Raw genomic sequence first — 20549 nt, 5'->3', positions numbered from 1 at the left:
AAAACCATATTGCTGCTCACAAATGCTCACCTCTGCCCTTAACCTAGCTTCCACTACTCTTTCCCACAGCTTCATTGTCTGGCTCATTAGCTTTATACCTCTATAATTGCCACAGCTTTGCACATCTCCCTTGTTCTTAAAAATTGGCACCAATACACTTCTCCTCCATTCCTCTGGAATCCTCTCACTCTCCAAGATCTTGTTAAACAAACTTGTCAAAAACTCTACTGCCACCTCTCCTAAGCACTTCCATACCTCCACAGGTATGTCATCAGGACCAACAACCTTTCCACTCTTCATCCTCTTCAACGCCCTTCTCACCTCACTTCTACCAATATTTGCTACTTCCTGTTCCACAACAGTCACCTCTTCTACTCTTTGTTCTCTTTCGTTTTCCTCATTCATCAACTCCTTAAAAATTCAAATTCAAATTCAAATTTTATTTGTCACATACACAAACATACACAGTACGAAATGTAGTGAAATGTATTATACGACTGCCATTGACCCTAAAAGAGAGTAAAATTTTACAAATAAGAAATAAATATGAATAAAAGAAATACGATAGAAATTAAATTACAAAATTAAATTAAACTAGGAAAAATAGAACTAAAAATAAAAATAGAAATGTGCTATGAAAAAATAGAACTAAAAATAAAAATAGAAATAGGATGTACAAAATAGAAATATACTGTGCAAATTGAAATATACTTTACGGTGTGTGCAAATATGCATGGAACAAAGTGTCTTCGTGCAGAGGTTATTAAAGTGTCTTTGTGCACTGGTCCAGGATGTAAACGTAAAACTGTAAAATGTAGTGTAGTTGTGAAGGTAGGTGTGCAAAGTTATTAAAGTGTCTTTGTGCAATGGTCCAGGATGTAACGTACGACATGTAGTGTATATATGAAGGAAGGTGAGCGTGTAATTGTCCATAGTGTTCATGGATGTAAGAAGATTGATAGATTTGACCAATTATGAAAATATTGTGTAGTTCTGCATAGTGGTGTGGTTGTGGTTGAGAGACCTTATCGCCTGCGGGAAGAAGCTCCTCCTCAGTCTCTCTGTGTTGGCCTTCAAGGAGCGGAATCGCTTCCCAGACCGCAACAGAGTAAACAGTCCGTTATTGGGGTGGCTGAGGTCCTTCACGATCTTCCTGGCCTTGGTCAAGCACCGCTTGTTGTAGATCGAGTGCAGGTCAGGGAGCTCGATGCGGATGATGCGCTCAGCTGATCGCACCACCCTCTGTAGAGCTCGTCTGTCCTGCATGGTGCTGTTCCCGAACCAGGTCGTGATATTTCCCGTCAGGATGCTCTCGATGGTGCAGGAGTAGAAATTCCTGAGCACCTTGGAGGGCAGTCTAAAGTCTCTCAAGCGTCTGAGGTGGTAGAGACGCTGCCGGGCCTTTTTTACCACGGTGTTGATGTGACAGGACCATGCCAGGTCCTGCGTGATGTGAACACCGAGGTATCTGAAGCTGTCCACTCTCTCCACTGGGCTCCTGTTGATGACGGGGGTCTGGTAGTTCCTCACCTGCTTTGTACTAAAGTCCACTATCAGCTCCTTTGTCTTACTGACGTTCAGGAGGAGATTGTTCCTCTGGCACCAGTTCTCCAGATTTCCAACCTCCTCCAGGTAGGCCGTCTCATCATTGTTCGTGATCAGGCCCACCACAACAGTGTCGTCAGCAAACTTGATGATGGTGGTGGAGCTGGTAGTGGCCACGCAGTCGTGGGTGTACAGAGAGTACAGCAGGGGGCTCAGAACACAACCCTGGGGGGCTCCAGTGCTGAGAGTGAGAGGGGCTGAGACATGTCCGCCCATCCTTACTGCCTGTGGTCTGCCAGTTAGGAAGTTGGAGATCCACTGACACATAGATGAGCTGAGTCCCAGGTGCTCCAGCTTGGTGGTAAGTGTGGAGGGAATTATGGTATTAAATGCAGAACTGTAGTCGATGAAGAGCATTTTCACATAATTCCCCCTCCGAGTGTCCAGGTGAGTGAGAGATGTATGGAGGAGATGAGAGATTGCATCGTCCGTGGAACGGTTTGGACGATAAGCAAACTGTAGTGGGTCGAGTGTGTTTGGTAGTGAAGAGATGATGAAGTCTCTGACCAGGCGTTCAAAGCACTTCATCACTACTGAAGTGAGGGCTACAGGGCGATAGTCATTGAGTGAAGCAGGATGAGGTTTCTTTGGGACAGGAACAATGATGGACTCTTTGAAGCATGTGGGGATCACCGACTGAGATAAAGAGATGTTGAATATCTCAGTGAACACAGGTGCTAGCTGGTCTGCGCAGGCTCTGAGGAGACGGCCTGAGATGCCGTCTGGTCCTGCTGCTTTCCTGGTGTTCACTCTCTTGAAGGCTCTCCTCACGTCATGCTCGGTGATGATGAACGCGCTTCCGGTGCTGGCAGTGACTTCCTGTCTGCAGCCGTTAGCGCCGCTAGCATTAGCATCGCTAGCGTCCTTAGCTGCAGCCTCGAAGCGAGCATAGAAAGTGTTCAGCTCATCTGCCAGAGACACGTCTGCGTTTATCATACCGGATGTTGGTGCTTTATAATCCGTTATTGTTCTCAATCCCTGCCACAGGCTCCTAGAGTCACTCTGTTGGAGTTGTGACTCTAGTTTTCTCCCGTAGCGCTGCTTCGCCTCTTTCACCGCCTTCCGGACGCTGTATGACGCAGCCTTGTATGGTTCCATGTCCCCCGACGCGAGTCCCGTGTTGTAGGCAGCGGTGCGAGATCTCAGAGCATCGCGGATGGTTTTATCCACCCACGGCTTCTGGTTGGGAAACGTTTTAATAGTCTTTTTTTCTACGGTATCGTCTGCTAATTTCCCGATGAATCCCACAACCGCTTCCGTAAACACGCTGACGTCACCATCGGAGCTGTTTCTGAACATGTCCCAGTCTGCGTCATCGAGTGCGTCCTGTAACGCGGCCACCGATTGGTCCGTCCAGCGCGCGACCTCCCTCTGAACCGGAACTTCCTGTTTCAGCCTTTGTTTGTATTTTGGCATGAGGAAGATGGCGGCGTGGTCGGATTTACCAAACGGTGGACAAGATTGTGCCTTGTAGCCGTCCTTGACCGTTGTATAGCAGTGGTCCAGTGTCCTTTCGCCCCTGGTGGGGCAAGTGATGTGCTGATAAAAGTTTGGCGCTGCACGTTTGAGGTTGGCACTATTAAAGTCCCCCGCCACAATAAGCGCAGCGTCCCGGTGTTGTGTTTGGTGCTGTGTGAGTGCCTCATGCAGCTCGTATAAGGCAGTGTCCGTGTCTGCTCGTGGTGGAATATAAACGGCGCTGATTATGACCGATGTAAACTCCCGAGGAAGGTAAAAAGGACGAAACATGATGGACAGTAGTTCCAGGTTTGGTGTGCAGGAGCGTGTGAGAGGAACAACGCTCGCGCTGTTGCACCAGCTGCTGTTCACCATTAAACACACGCCGCCTCCCCTTGACTTCCCCGAGTCCCGCGTCCTGTCCATGCGGTGAACCGAGAAGAACTCGGCCGGCTGGATGGCGTGGTCCGGCACCGCTGGGTTCAGCCATGTCTCGGTGAAGCAGAGGAGATTGCAGTCCCGAATGTCTCTCTGGAACTTTATCCTGGCCCTGAGGTCATCGAGCTTGTTTTCCAGTGACTGGACGTTGGCGAGCAGGATGCTAGGCAGAGGTGTGCGGTGTGCACGGGCTCTCAGCCTGTTCCTGACGCCGGCTCGTTTCCCTCGAGGCCGCCGCTTCGCGTCGCGTCCTTTGTTGTCCCTCAGGATCTCACTCGGCCAGCTCGGATCCGGAGTTAAAAACGTCGAATTGTGAGTACATTGTATACCAATAGAAACAAGAGTGTCTCTATCATAACTAATGTACCCCATGGTGGTAATTTTGCCGGTTTTAAAACGCTGTAAACTAACTTAAAGAACAAAAACAAAGAAAAGGTGGTCGGAGCAGTCGTGACGGCAGCCGACCTCACCGGCGCCATCTTGGAATTAAAGTACTCCTTCCATCTTCCCATCACCCTCCTGGCATCTGTCAGTACATTTCCATCTCTATCTTTAATCACTCTAACCTGCTGCACATCCTTCCCATCTCTATCTCTCTGCCTTGCCAACCTGTACAGATCCACCTCTCCCTCCTTACTGTCAAGCCTAGCATACAAGTCCTCGTATGCTCTTTGTTTGGCCTTTGCCACCTCTACCTTCACCTTACTCTGCATCTCCCTGTACTTCTGTCTACTCTCTTCAGTCCTCTCAGTGTCCCACTTCTTCTTAGCTAGCCTCTTTCCCTGTATACACTCCTGGACTTCCTCATTCCACCACCAAGTCTCCTTGTCCACTTTCCCCTTACCTGATGATACACCAAGTACCCTCCTACCTGTCTCCCTGATCACATTGGCTGTAGTTGTCCAGTCAACTGAAAGCACCTCCTGACCACACATAGCCTGTCTCAACTCCTCCCTAAAGACTTCACAATATTCTTCCTTTCTCAGCTTCCACCACTTTGTCCTCTGCTCTGCCTTTGTCCTCTTCGCCTTCCTCACCACCAGGGTTATTTTACACAACACCATTCTGTGTTGTCTGGCTACACTCTCCCCTACCAACACTTTGCAGTCACTGATCTCTTTCAGGTTACAACGTCGACACAAGTGCTTCTGCCTCCACTCTTATATGTCACCCTATGTTCCTGCCTCTTCTGGAAGAAAGTATTTACTACTGCCATTTCCATCCTCTTTGCAAAGTCCACCACCATCTGTCCTTCTACATTCCTGTCCTGAAGACCAAACCTGCCCATCACATTTTCATCACCTCTGTTCCCTTCCCCAACATGTCCATTGAAGTCTGCACCAATCACCACTCTCTCACCTCTGGGGATGCTCTGCATTACTTCATCTAACTCAATCCAGAATTTCTCCTTCTCTTTTAACTCACATCCTACCTGTGGGGCATAACCACTAACAACATTGAACATTATCCCTTCAATTTCCAGCTTCAGACTCATCACCCTATCTGATACTCTCTTCACCTCTAGAACATGCCTTACAAACTCCTCTTTTAGGATAACTCCTACTCCATTTCTTTTCCTATCCACACCATGGTAAAACAATTTGAACCCTGATCCTAAGCTTCTAGCCTTGCTACCTTTCCACCTGGTCTCCTGGACACACAGTATATCCACCTTCCTTCTCTGCATCATATCAACTAACTCTCTTCCCTTCCCTGTCATGGTCCCAACATTCAAAGTCCCTACCATCACTCCTAAACTCCTGCCTTTCCTCTTCTCTCTCTGCTTACGAACACGCCTTCCTCCTCTCCTTCTTCGACCAACAGTAGCCCAATTTCCACCAGCACCCTGTAGGTCAACGGCACCAGTGGCGGTCGTTGTTAACCCGGGCCACGACCGATCCGGTATGGGAATTATATTCTTGATTCGCATCGTTGATTTGGCAAATGTTTTACGTCGGATGCCCTTCCTGCCACAACCCTCTGCATTTATCCAGACTTGGGACTGGCACAAGAAGACACTGGATTGCGCCCCCCCGTGGTTGCATTATTTAACAGTCATTTAATAATTGTATTTAATTCTGTAAATCCTCGATGTAACTTTAACTGTGACAGTCTTGGTCTTCAATTTCTTGCACAAACACTATATATAGATTGTGGACATTTTACATCTGCCGAAGAAATTAAAATAGTAAATTAATCAAACATTTAATGAGAAATGTTTTTCTCATATAAATTAACCAAACATTCAGCAGAGATTTTAGATCTTCCTACTGATAAGAGAGGGATAAAGTAGGATTGCATGTAGATATTTCTGGTATGTTGCATTTTCCATAGCTATGTACCTGGAGTAAATCTTAGTAAGGAAAAAGCAAATGGGCATAAATAATGCAAATCTTGGAAATGTATCTCAGAATAATTTAGATATTTGCCAAATAATAAGCGATATTATATGAGTCTCATGAGGTTGCAAAACATGCAGAGAGAAGATACAGTTGTGTATTACTGCATTCGTTACCTACTCTTTTTTTTTTTTTTTTTTACCTTTTTACTTCACAAAATTGCTGTCACCTATTTTTTTTATAAGAAAATTATTTATATGACAATGGCATAAAACACTTGTCAAGGTACTTCAAAAGAATGAGACCTGACCACAAAATTCTGGATAAATGTGAAGAGCTTTCACAAAACAAAAATGAATGATTTAAAATTATTAGTGTTTACCTTACAATATCCCACAGCACTGTTTAATTCTTAATCCTGCACTATGACCAGAGCAGATCAAGACAAAATTCGTCAAAAAAATGTCAGTTTTGTCTCTGTAAATACTCTGGGAACATAAAGATACTCCTTTAAATTGTACACAGTTCTTTCTCAGAACATATTTATACTTAAACATCATGGCGATCAAGTGGGGTTTGAAGTAAGTTTGAAGAGACAAAGTGATTATATAAAAAAATCATACACACTGGATACCTCATCATATCGAGATTTGTTGTTCTGCGTTTGTTAGAGCTCGTCACAACAAATCAGGAGATCTGCATATTTTATTAGCTTTAGGTTTTATGCTAAATGTCCTTTCTGACATAACCATTCACATTTGTGATTTCCCAGTAAGAAAAGAGAGACATCAAAAGTTTTTTTCTTTAACAGATACCTGTGATGTGGGGATTTTACACTTTATATCATTAGCTGTGTGCATTTTATTCTCTTAATCATTATTAAATAACACAATATATTTTATCTCTTTATTATTACAGTTATTAATGAAGAACATTCAAAATATCTTTCCTTGTTATTTCCTAACTGCTATAAACTCTAAAGCTATTCTCTAACAAACTTCTTTGTTGTGAAAACGTTTCGATTACATTTCTGTACCTTGAATGTGACTAAATGTAGACACTCAGTTGGATGGGTCGGTGTTTAATTCCTGCCTCAAGTCTGTGTGTGGAGTTTGCATGTTCTCCCCGTTATTTTTATTTTTAACAATTTATTTGTCAATTTCTGGTTCTACCTTCTGCATTTTTTTATTAATGTATAGCAAACTATAAGAACATATTGTGTTAAATAATGCTAAATAATGCTGAATCATTAATGCATTCACTGATAAGATATTTTTAGTTTACGTTGATTGTCAGTTAACTATTCTGTAGAATAAATTAATATGCAAAGTTTTATATGTTTCAAAACACACTTTATATGCTTAAAGAAAAACTTTAAAATCAGTGAATTAAATGCAAAAACTTGACTGAGATGAAAGTTGTATTCAGAGGGTATAAATAAAAATGCCTTAAGGTTTTTGTAAGGGGAATCCACTGTTCTGTGCAACTGTGTGAGTCTTGCGCAGTAATACACAGCTGTGTCTTCAGTTTGTAGATTCTGTCCTTGAATTGTTATTGTGTTAGTAGAAGTGTCTCTGGAGATGCTGAACTTATTTCTCAGTTTGTCATTGTAATTTACATCCCCGTCACCCCAGATACGTCCAATCCACTCCAGAGTTTTTCCTGCAGGTTGTCGGATCCAAACTGTGGACCAGCTTGTAATTGAATATGAAACCTTACAGGGGATGGAGAGACTCTGTCCTGGCTGGACTGTCATGGCAGCAGGCTGAGCCATTTCATCACTGTGAACATCTGTAAAGGAAAGAACATTGTGATATCTCATACAATATATGCTGTATGTTTAGTGTCATTTTATTAAATATATGAATTTGATAAAGCACTCACAGGAAGCAGCTGCCAGCAGGAACAGTACAGATGCAGAGAACATTGTGTGTGTTGTTTTTAAGGAGGTCTTCTCTGTTTTTCAATGTTTAACAGAAAACATTACATCACAGAAATGCAGTGATATCCAGCTGTGCTACTTGTATTTGTATATCTGGTTATGATGGGAGGAGTTAACATTTAAAATGTATTTAAATCACTATTTGAGCATTCGTGGTTATATAATTAATGAAGTGTGTTTAAATGTGGTGTGATGGATTGGCCCCCTGGAGCACCTGAACCTTTTTTCACAAGGTACTATTTTCAATAATTATAAGACTTACACAATTGTTATTTTTGTTTTGTCCTTGCTTGGGATGTTGTCTAATCAATCTTGCTTGCTTTATGGTATCAACTTTTTACCAGGTGCAGTACAATTTGATGATTTCATCCTATATCCACCCAATTAATTTTGAGGTGTTGATTAATGTTCTACTGTATAGCAGCAGCTCTGATAATAGATTCAACTATACAGAACTGTTTTTGTGCAGAAATACTTCATTTAAATCAAATTCAATTTTTATTTGTCACATACACAGTCATACACAGTACGATATGCAGTAAAATGCTTATACGACCTTCAGTGACCTTAAAAAAGAGAATTAAAGCTTATAGGCAAGAAATAAAAAGAAATACTATAGAAAATAAATTTAACCAGGATAAAAATAAAAATAGAAATAGAATAGAAATATAGAAATATACTGTACAATAGAACATTACCTCTATAGTGGATTTTAAATATGAGTCATACTCAAGCTTTGAGTTTTGCTCAAGACGTTTTTCTGTAAGGTGATACAGATTATTTGAAATGTATAATTGAAGCCTATAAGAGTGTCTACATTTAGTCACATTCAAGGTACAGAAATGTAATCGAAACGTTTTCACAACAAAGAAGTTTGTTAGAGAATAGCTTCAGAGTTTATAGCAGTTAGGAAATAACAAGGAAAGATATTTTGAATGTTCTTCATTAATAACTGTAATAATAAAGAGATAAAATATATTGTGTTATTTAATAATGATTAAGAGAATAAAATGCACACAGCTAATGATATAAAGTGTAAAATCCCCACATCACAGGTATCTGTTAAAGAAAAAAACTTTTGATGTCTCTCTTTTCTTACTGGGAAATCACAAATGTGAATGGTTATGTCAGAAAGGACATTTAGCATAAAACCTAAAGCTAATAAAATATGCAGATCTCCTGATTTGTTGTGACGAGCTCTAACAAACGCAGAACAACAAATCTCGATATGATGAGGTATCCAGTGTGTATGATTTTTTTATATAATCACTTTGTCTCTTCAAACTTACTTCAAACCCCACTTGATCGCCATGATGATTAAGTATAAATATGTTCTGAGGAAAAACTGTGTACAATTTAAAGGAGTATCTTTATGTTCCCAGAGTATTTACAGAGACAAAACTGACATTTTTTTGACGAATTTTGTCTTGATCTGCTCTGGTCATAGTGCAGGATTAAGAATTAAACAGTGCTGTGGGATATTGTAAGGTAAACACTAATAATTTTAAATCATTCATTTTTGTTTTGTGAAAGCTCTTCACATTTATCCAGAATTTTGTGGTCAGGTCTCATTCTTTTGAAGTACCTTGACAAGTGTTTTATGCCATTGTCATATAAATAATTTTCTTATAAAAAAAATAGGTGACAGCAATTTTGTGAAGTAAAAAAGGTAAAAAAAAAAAAAAAAGAGTAGGTAACGAATGCAGTAATACACAACTGTATCTTCTCTCTGCATGTTTTGCTCTGTTAATGTTACTGTGTCTCTGGAAATAAACCTGAAATCTGCTTTGACATTTCTCACTATAGTAAGTGCCATCACCTAAATGCCTATATGTCTGATCCACTCCAGAGAATTTCCTACAACTGACAGTAGAAGAAGGAGTAGAAATGTAGAGATCATGGTGTGTGTTGAAGCAGAAAAAGTTACAACTCTTGGCATTCTTTGTTTAAATGTATATTTGTGTCTGTGTACTGTACAGGTATGTGTGCTTGGTCTTTGTAATATGTTGGCACCCAATACAGTTTATATGTACATTGCCTTGTGCCGTATGATACATTCTAAAACCCATGGAACCCTACACAGGTTACGTGTTATTGAGATTTGATAGATGAATTGAGGAAGAACTAAATAAAGAAAGATTGTTGATTAGGGATGCGTAATCTAAAAATTTATATAGAATGGGTGCTAAACCAGCTTCACCAGAAGAAATAAATAAACACCACCAATATTTTTGTGCAGTGTTTTCTCACATTTGTGTTTCTGTGCTTTTTGCACATTAATACACAGCTGTGTCCTCTGCTGTCACAACAGAGAGTTTGAGATATACCATATTTTTGGAATTATCTCCGGTGATCTCCATGGCGAGTGTTGATGAGACTTGACTGTTACACTCAGTTTTGCTGCACATAAATACTGTATAGACACACATCACACTGGATTTGCAACAAAACATCATGATGGAATACATGTGAGTCAGGATGACATAAATAAGCAGAAGAGTAACTAAATCCTTAACACAAAATGATTGTTTAAAGTGTTACTGTGAAACCACACTGACAAGGATGAAGCAGCATCACATGAGCAACCAATATAAAGTTGCTGGTGTTTTGGGGCTTTCACAAGCTTCATCTACAGTATGACCACTCACTCCTGTGACTATAGAGGATGCACAGCTCTTGCATGAGTACTTCTTTTACCTTTTCCAAAATGTAACAAGTAACCTCCACATTGATTCTGTGCTTTCAAATTCATGAAGGGTTTTCATATGCATGGAAATGTTCAGGGTTTCAGAAATGATGCATTAGAGTAAAAACCTACACATTCAAAACATTTAACAACTATTTACTAACAGATGCATTAAGCAGTGTGGATCATGCAGCCTGGTCTAATTTTTCAGTCTTTTTAATTTCTTATTCATTTTCACCTAAGCATGTTGGGTAAATGTTGTGTAAGTAGAGAGACAGCACCTCTTACATGACTTAAAGCATAATGTTTATTAGCAGCTAAATAAATGTAGATTGGGAGATTCACATTCAGTACAGGATAATTAAATTATTTTAAGGCTTCATGGCAGTTTTTCCAAAGTACTTCATTGCTCCAAACATTTACATTCATAAAACTAGTTCCTAAATAAACAAATGCACAATAAAAAAAAACATGCATTTAAGAAAAAAATATCTTCAGTATTGTTAATAAAAATACTTACCTTTTTTTACAATTAATTACAATTAATTACCTTTATTATTTAATGTCTTTTTAAATTTAATTTAGCTTTTTTGACTTGCAGTATGATTGTGTAAAAGTTGTATAAAATAGCAGAGCAGAGCTAAAAAAAATCATCCTTCTCTGAGTTCTTCTTCAAGAGTATGGTAGTGTTATCTATCATGGAGCTCACTGAAAACTGAAACGGCCAAGAACATGCTGTTTATACTTGACTCTATTTGTAAAAGGAGGTTCTATGAGCATGGGTTGCTCAGTGTATAGATGCATGAACAATTATAAACTGCCTATTACAGAATTTTTCACTTAAGAGTTTCAAGGAGAATGATTTTTCAGCCTTTCCTATCTAGTAACTTCTTCGGGAAACAATTTTACCCAAATGTAACTTTATACCATAATTGTTTATAGACAATGATAAGAACGGTTATGTATTATAAACATGGTTTAGGGTACACAGACTGCGCTCTTGGTAAATTGGTCCTGATTCTTTGTACTGCTGTACTATGAAGGTTTGTTTGTTTTGTTTTGTTTTTACAGCATGTCATGAATTGTTTTATTTGTCAAGAATAAACATTAGAAATGTCCCCACTGAGGGACAATAAAGGTATATCTTGTGTAACACACTGCTGTATAGATGCTGTATTTTAATATTGTCTAAGGAATCTAGCTGGTACTACAGTACAGTCACATGGAACTGTTAAATCTTTAATGTTGAGGTGTTTTGACAATAGACTCAGTTGCAAGATTTGTCAATGACCTCAATGATGTTTCTGTAGTAACAACTTGTGCAGCGAATTGTATAGAAATGCTTCATTTTAAAGATATTGGTCATGGTTGACATGTTGTCATTTTCTGTAAGCCGATATAGATAATTAAAATAGTTAAAGTCTCAAGTGTCAAAGTTTTGTCAAATTTAGAGAAAACCTTTGTCACTGGAAAGCAGTGGCGGCCAGTCAATAAGGGGTGCAGGGGCGTTAGACAGAGAAGAATGCTACTTAAACATGTAATTGTTTAACATAATAATTATTTATTTTAATAATGAAGTCATTTAGTCACAATATTCTGCTGTATCCTTTAATATAATTTATTTACGATAAAAAAGAAAAAATCTAAACTGTATTACGTTCATTTGTGTTCGAGTGTCTATGTAGGCACGTACATTTTTGAAAAGCATGTGATTTGAGGTTGAGCTCTAATTGGATTGTTTTCAAATCATCCTTGGGGCGCAGCACTCTGCGTCCCGAACCCTCCCGCTTTTGTTCTTAGTGAATCAATATTGTTTTTAAATATTTGGGCTCATGTAATTGGACCATTCTCAACGAGTCTTATTAACGGTCAGCATATTGTTAGTTAATATATTGAATATTGATTGACATGAAAGCCAGATAAATATGAGAAAAAAATCTTTGCTAAAATACCCCTTCGCAAGGCGATTGGACGAAGAAATAAAAAAAGTTAAAGAGCTTCGACCAGATCGACCTGATCTTCTAATTAAACAGCAGTCAAGTGATGGCGGCCGAGCTTACACTCGGTGCTTTTCCAGCATTTCTTATGGCTATTTACAGGCGATTATTAAAAGTTTAATTTTGATTTTGTTTGCACCACCCCAAAAAATATTTTGCCACTGCTGGAAAGTGCTCACAGCAGAGAGGTTTTCATTTAGAGAACAATAATACATGTATGTTGTTGCATTTTGAACTGAAAACTTGCTTCTATTAATTTGATACTTTTTGATACTTAGTGATAGCAGAAGCTACTGTACTGTATGTACAGAATTCAACATTAAGGAAATATGTTAAAAAAAAATCCAAACTTCAAACGAACTATTTGAATTAATATGATTATGAGGTTATATTGCGTACATCATGTTATAAACTTTAACTTAGCTGACTGTAAATTCATATACTTTACTGTATTGAGGTATTTTTTGTAGTTAATTAAAAATGAATCGTGTAACCAATGTGATTCCCTGTTAATTAAAATCTCCATATATGCTTCCAAACAATGCGCAGCTTCTCACACTCACACCATGCACTGCAAAAATGCCTTAGATAAAGCCATTATGACATTAACTTAATAAGATGCTATGATGCTTCCTTCTGAAAAAAAGCTGAAATATTAGCATTCATAGTAACTTGTGATATAAATCAAGCTAACCTGAGCTTCTTTCCAGCATGCTTCATGTTATGTTCCTAAAAGATAACTTGGCTGCTATCAATACAACCACTAACCTAATAGTAAAGAAATGATTGTTACTATAATCCAGAAATTACCTAAAATTCATTCATGAGATCAGAGTAAAATACTATAAAATCATAAAAAAGCATAAAAAAGCTTTTTTTTTTTTTACATGCCATGCTAAGCGTATTGGGATTTTTTCCTTCAGTAAGAGCTTTATCCACATTATTAATTGAGCTCTGCTGTGTATTCAGATTATTAGACTATGAGATGTGACAACGGCCTGTGTGTTAAACACAGCACACAGTGGAAATATTTATTGCCTCTGTTCATTAATTATTCTGTAAAATTAGGAAATTAACATAGATTTAAAAGTCTCAAATCTGAAATACTTTTAAAATGAATTTTAAAGTTATGTTATTTTTATGTAATTGTTTAAACAAAATTAATGTTTGTGTATTCTCAAGTGTAATCTTGAATGAGATGTTTATTAGTTGCTTTGAGAGCTTTGAACATGAGTTTTTGTAAAGGGAATCCACTGTTCTGTGTCACTGTGTGTCTTTTGCGCAGTAATACACAGCTGTGTCTTCAGTTTGCAGATTCTGTCCCTGGATTGTTATTGTGTTAGTAGAAGTGTTTCTGGAGAAGCTGAACTTATTTTTCATTTTGTCACTGTAAACTGTACTCCCACCACTACTGATATATCCAATCCACTCCAGAGCTTTTCCTGCAGGTTGTCGGATCCAAAATGTACCCCAGCTCGTAACTGAATATGAAACCTTACAGGGGATGGAGAGACTCTGACCTGGCTGGACTGTCATGGCAGCAGGCTGAGTCAGTTCATCACATTGGACACCTGTGAAGTAAAACACACTGTGATATTTTACACAATATGCTGCACATTTATTATTATTGTAATAAATTAACATATTGTATTATATAAATCACTCACAGGAAGCAGCTGCCAACAGGAGCAGTAGAGATGTAGAGAACATGGTGTGTGTTGTTTGCCTTCTCTGTTCTCCAAAGTTTAACAGAGAACATCACATCACATAAATTGAGTGATATCCAGCCCTAATACTTGTATTTGCATATCTGATGATGATGGGAGGAGTGTGTACATAATAGGAATGTGTTTTATAATAATAATGCAGAAAAAGCATGTCACTTGTGGAAGTACCCAGAGGAAACCCACCCAGCCCGGGGAGAACATGCAAACTTCATGCACATAGACCCGAGTCATTAATCAAACCGTGACCTTGGAGGTGCAATGCGACAGTACTAAACACTAAGCAACCATGCTTCCCCTTGAATGTGCTATATAATTAATAGCATAACTAATAAAAAGTAATACCAATTGTTTGAATCATAGTCATTTGTTATTTATCTAAGCCATAGTTTAATGTCTGTATTTATTTAATTATCTCTTTATTACTAATATTGTGTTTTGTAATAAATAAGTAAGTACATATTTTATATCTAGATAAATAAAGAAGGTAATTATTTGTTATTATAATGGTTGAGTCTATTTTAACAGGGTCATTTGGAGCACTTGCTCATTTATTCAGTTTTCTGATTATTTAATATTGTGGCAGGAAGACAATGCAATAAAACCAAACATATACATCAAGAGTTTCAGGTTATGTTCACATAAAACTTTAGAATAGAAAAATAAGATATCTGTGAATTTAACCATGGGTAATTTAGAAAACAGGAAAGGGCACTGTATAAAGTTAAATTTAAAAGTCTTATGCTTTGGTAATTTCCTTTACTCTAGCTACAGTTCTTATTACCAAGGAATGTAGTGTACATACAGTAATGAATAAATATATTTCTTTTTTTTTTACCTTAATCTGTATTTTCTTTCTACTTCATTTTTTTCTTCATTATGTGAAAATAGACATGTTTAAAAAATTTTTAGTTTTTTTGATTTAGTCATGTCCAATCCCTCCCCAGGTTTAAGTTATCTGAACTGAAATATTTAGTTTACAAATAATAGTTTGTTATTGTTGTTATTTAGAGGAGGCTTCTGCTCCTTATTCTCAAAGATATAAAGTTTTATATTTTCATGAGTCTGAAACTGTTTTGTTGAAGAGAAGAATGTCTGAAGTAATGTTTTACTTGGATTGAAGTGACCTGCTGACCTCTATAGGAGCAGAAAAGTATTTACTCTGTGTTTCTCTTCACGCAGTGTTTTGTACTGAGCTGAGTGTGTACATTACTGATACGAACATCCAATTTACACAACTCAGTTTCAACAACTCTAACTGATTAATTAAATATGTACTTCAGGACAACACATACTTTAATAGTGCCTTTAATAGTACAGATGTTTTTTAGTCCTGCTAGTTAATTTATATCAGGTGTCCCGCTGGACAAGTGTACTGCAGAGAGATGAAAATGAACAGGGATGTCTTTGTAGACTGAAACACAGAGCTCCTAATTGTAAGAGTCATAATTAAAGGATTTGCATACAATGCACCATCAACTACCACATGACCTTGAAGACTTATTTAGGTTTCCTTATAGGTTACGCTTATTTATAGATTTACTTATTGATTAGTTTCTATTTAAAGGCTCAGTGACATCTATTAAAATTAATCTGAAAATTATACTAATACATCTTTATTTTCAAATTATTAGGCGCTCATTCTACAGTATCTTATATAATTGACACTCGTTCCCTGTTCATTACATACTTTGTGAAGATAAGAAATAAAAAAAGAGTTCAAACGTATATTATTTGTTATGCAATTATTCAACCAAATTAACTGTTTGTGCACAAACTCTTCAATCTTCATTTCAGTAGATGAGGTAATGTGATATTATTAGATTATCAGCTTATTAGTTGCATTAAGAGAATGTTTATTACACATCTAGTACAGTTTTTATAACAGGAATCCAGTATTCTGTGCCAGTTAGAGTTTTGCACATTAATACACAGCTGTGTCTTCAATTTGCAGATCCTGTCCTTGGATTGTTATTGTGTTAGTAACAGTGTCTCTGAAGATGCTGAACTTATTTTTCAGTTTGTTACTGTAATATTTATCCGCATCATAATGGGCATATCCAATCCACTCCGGAGCTCTTCCTGCAGATCCAAGCTGTTTGTTTGCTCATGACAGAATATGAAACCTTGCAGGGGATGGAGAGACTCTGGCCTGGCTGGACTGTCATGGCAGTCAGTTTATAACTATCAACATTATGGAGGAAAACATGGTGATATCTTACACAATATATGCTGCACATTTGTGTTTACAGGAGCAGTAAAAATGTAAAGAACATGGTGTATTGTTTGTGCTCAAGTCATCTCTGTTCTGAGACCATCACATCACAAAATTAGAGTGATGTCCAGCCCTGACACTTGTCTTTGGATATCTGGTGATGATGGAAGGAAAATATACTGTATTTGCAAATGCGATTTTAATCTATTTAAAAAGTGATTAATTTCATGGGGGATATGATTTTATTATTGCTATTTTTTCATGAAACAAAACTGTACAACACAAAATTAGAATGCAACAAATGGTAAAACTATATTTAGGGGGATAATTATTTACCGTGCTTGTGGATATTGGTATCATCTAACATGTTTATATTTTCATTTACATTAAGGCATTTAAGATTTGAAGATAAGATGAGATAAGATAAGATAAGATAAGATATACCTTTATTCGTCCCACAATGGTGGAACTTCTTTGTTACAGCGGTGAAGAAAAAATAATTGTGTAAATAAAAAAAATAGGGACATTACAGTGCATAAATACAAAAAAAAACAAAAAAACAAAAAAAAAGCAATACAATAATTGTACTTACAGACAAATAAATTACACTACCTCCAACAAATTACACATGCGTAATATTGCACAGTTTCTACTGCAGTGATAGTATTGCACAGTTTAAAATGTTGTTATTGCACAGTTATGTTGGAATGAGTTGCACTAGAATACTACTGCAGTTTTAAATTATGTTATTGCACAGTTGCTATTGCAACCAAATTTAAAATATTATAACTGTATTGGAGGACAGTCATGTCAAGATAATGTAATTATTGTAAAAATCTATAGATATTGTAACATTATATACGGTATACAACAGTGAATAATGGAGACTGGTTTACTGAGATCAGCTATGATTGTACACTCTAATAGCAGCAGGTGGAAAAGACCTTCGATATGGCTCTTTCAGACGCTTGGGATGTATTAGTCTATGGCTGAAGGAGCTGCTCAGAGATTCAACTGCTACATCCAGGGGGTGAGACTTCTCCAGCAATTATTATAGCTTAGCTACCATCCTCCTTTCTCCCACCTCCTGTACAGTATCCAGGGCAATCCCCAGAACTGAGCTGAGTCTTTTCCTATCTGCAATAGAAATGCTGCTGCACCAACAGACCACTACATTGAAGATGGCTGATGCCACTACAGAGTCAAAAAAGGTCTCCAGTAGTGCTCCCTGCACTCCGAAACACCTTAGTATCCTCAACAGTCTGTGTTTTCTGTCCAGTCCAGTTTTCTGTTCAAATGAACACCCAGGTATGTCTGCAGGTGACAGGTTGCTGGACTGAACTTAAAGTCTGCAGTGTAGATGAAGCTTATGCTTATCCAGAGCGACTTACAAAAAGAGCTTTGAAGTTTTTGTCATTGGATGGATACTTACACTAAGTTACTAGGTTACTAATTACGTGCCATGTCAAACACAGTTGTGAAGTTTATTTTATTTTTTTTCACAAATAACAGTCTCTTAACCCAAGCATAGCAAGGATAAAAGAGCAAATGTGTCACACAGCATCACATGAGCAGCAAATACACTGTCATATCAAAGTTTGTACCTTGAACTTCTGAAACTATATACTGTAAAATGTATCTAAAGTAACTAAAATAAAAACAATGAAAACAAGAAAGGAAAAACAAGGCTTGCTACTTGTCCCAATATTTTATTAAACCATGAGGATTGTGCAGCCTGGTTTAGTGAGACACTGATATAATAAATCTGTAATGTCTTAGCTTCATAACAGTGTTGTGATTAGAGCTTATATCTTTAATGTTAATCCAATTAAAACATGCTCTCATATTTATTACACTCTCTTACGCCATTTAAACCTCAGCATGTTGGGTGGATATTGTGTAAATACAGAAATAGCGCCCCAAACTGTTAAAACAAAAGCATAATGTTCATGCATTTCTAATGTGTGTGTAAAATATACAGTACACGCTGCAATACCAAAGGATTTTTTTTTTTATTATTTGCAAATAAAAAAATAATAATAAAGTAATTAGCATTTTATGGACTGGAGGTTTTTATACAGGGATGTTGTTGATCTGTCTCACTGTGGGTTCCCGAGCGCAGTAATACACAGCTGTGTCTTCAGTCTGCATGTTCTGTCCTGTTAATGTTACTGTGTTGCTGGACGTGTCTCTGGAAACCTGAAACCTGCTTTTCAGTTTCTCACTGTAGTAAGTGCTACCACTATAATCTATCATTCCAATCCACTCCAGAGAGGCCTGCAGGCTGTCGTATCCAGGGCGTACGGTGGTTGCTATCAGTTACTGAATATCCAGACACTTTACAGGTCAGAGTCAGTGACTGACCAGGGGTTACTATAGTGGATGCAGGCTGGGTCAGCTCAACACAGTGAACACCTGTTAAAGAAAAGTTATTTTAATTTAGTAAAAGTAAAAAGCTATAATTAACCAAAAAAACTGTATTATACAGTATATTAAATGTAAAACACTTACAGTGCACGGCTGCCAGCAGCAGCAGAAAAGATGTAGACGTCATGGTGTGTTGAAGCAGAACAAGTAAAAGCTCTTAGTCTTCATTGCTTAAATATACAAGATGGAAGGACATTTGCATAGAGACATTCTTCATCTGTCTTAAGCAAAGTAGAACTTTACAACATTAGGTAAAAAATAAAACATACTGTAGCAGGGGTGCTATTATAAGTAACTTTGTGGTGGGATAAATACAGTGAAAATTTGCAGTAAATAAAAAATAATTATCATAATAAATGTGATAAAAAAAATAAATTCTGAGAAACCATGACAATTTCTCTCAAAATTCTCCATCCTGAATATCCTGAAGATTTGTCTATGCATTTCACAAATACACCTTCACAAAATATATAAGGAATATAATGCTACAATTTATTTATTAACATTAACATTACATTAACATGTAACACATAATTAATAATGCATAATATACTGTATAATGTGCATATTTTAGTGCATATACTCTTGACCTAAATGAATATACAAATCACATTGAGCATTAAATTAATGCAGACAATCATGAAATTCCAAAAGGTTCACATACTTTTTCTTGCCAATGCATTGCTTTTAGTCCTGTCTGAGTTTGTGTTTTACCAATTATGAAGGTTTAACAAATAAGGAGACAGGTGTTAATGGATGTGTTTATGCACATTCAGGTGTTTTCAGGTTATTATTTTTTAATAAGAAAACACACACAGCAATTTGACAAGCTATATGTCATATAAGTTTTATAAGTAAGGGTTAACTTTGGGCCTTACATTATAACAAAGTTATAAAATCCTTTATTGTCATGTTATAAAACATCATATTAATGAGATTCAAAGTCAGGTCCTTCCACCTTTTCAGTTTTTACTGATAATCACCTGACACCACTCTCATTGATAAGCTACATGAATCTACAGTCTGCGCTGAGCAAAATGTAACTGGTGAATTCGCCACTCCTAGCATCCATCTGAAGTGCACCCACCTTTATTAACATTTAAATTAAATTAAAACATATATTTGAAATAGCAGGTGGTTATTTCATACACAGATTATTGCTCTCTGTGTCATTAGGAGTCGCTGAAGGAGTTATAGACTATAGGAAACATTATGATTTTTAGGTCAGACAGTACAGTTGTATGGGGGATGTACATTATTTAATATTGCTGATAAAAACATATAGGTTAGTTAGATTTTTCAGTGGAAATGGATGTTTAATCAGTGAATTCAGTAATAATATAGCATTTGTCCAACAGTGTGCTGTGGACAATAGAAGTGCAATACACAGTCTGTTTATAAAAAAATAGTAGGAGACAAATAACGCGGAAGAACATAAACTTTTCCTCGAGGTAGAAACTTCAACACCTACAGTAGCATGGTGTGTGCATTGTGTCTATAAGAGTTCCTTTGATGTGTTTATTTCAAATAATCTATGAATATTCTTACGTCCCATCTCCTTACACAAATCTTATCAACCGGCCTACACATTATTTCATTTATTTATTTAGAGCTCCTATTACAGTATATACATCCCTGTGTAGAATGTACAGAATCAAGAACATACAGTATAAGTGCTTCCCTGTGATCCCTGCAGCTGGAACTAACTTTTTGTTGCT

At 37.3% G+C, this 20549-nt stretch overlaps 1 pseudogene; it reads right to left on the bottom strand.

Moving 5' to 3' along the window:
- Positions 1-18477: 18477 nt before the first annotated feature.
- LOC128544280 (immunoglobulin heavy variable 4-30-4-like) lies at positions 18478-18958 on the bottom strand (annotated as a pseudogene).
- Positions 18959-20549: the final 1591 nt, after the last annotated feature.

This window comes from Clarias gariepinus, chromosome 16 (genome assembly GCF_024256425.1).
Source record: "Clarias gariepinus isolate MV-2021 ecotype Netherlands chromosome 16, CGAR_prim_01v2, whole genome shotgun sequence".
NCBI lineage: Eukaryota > Metazoa > Chordata > Actinopteri > Siluriformes > Clariidae > Clarias > Clarias gariepinus.
This window is presented reverse-complemented; position numbering and strand designations above follow the sequence as displayed.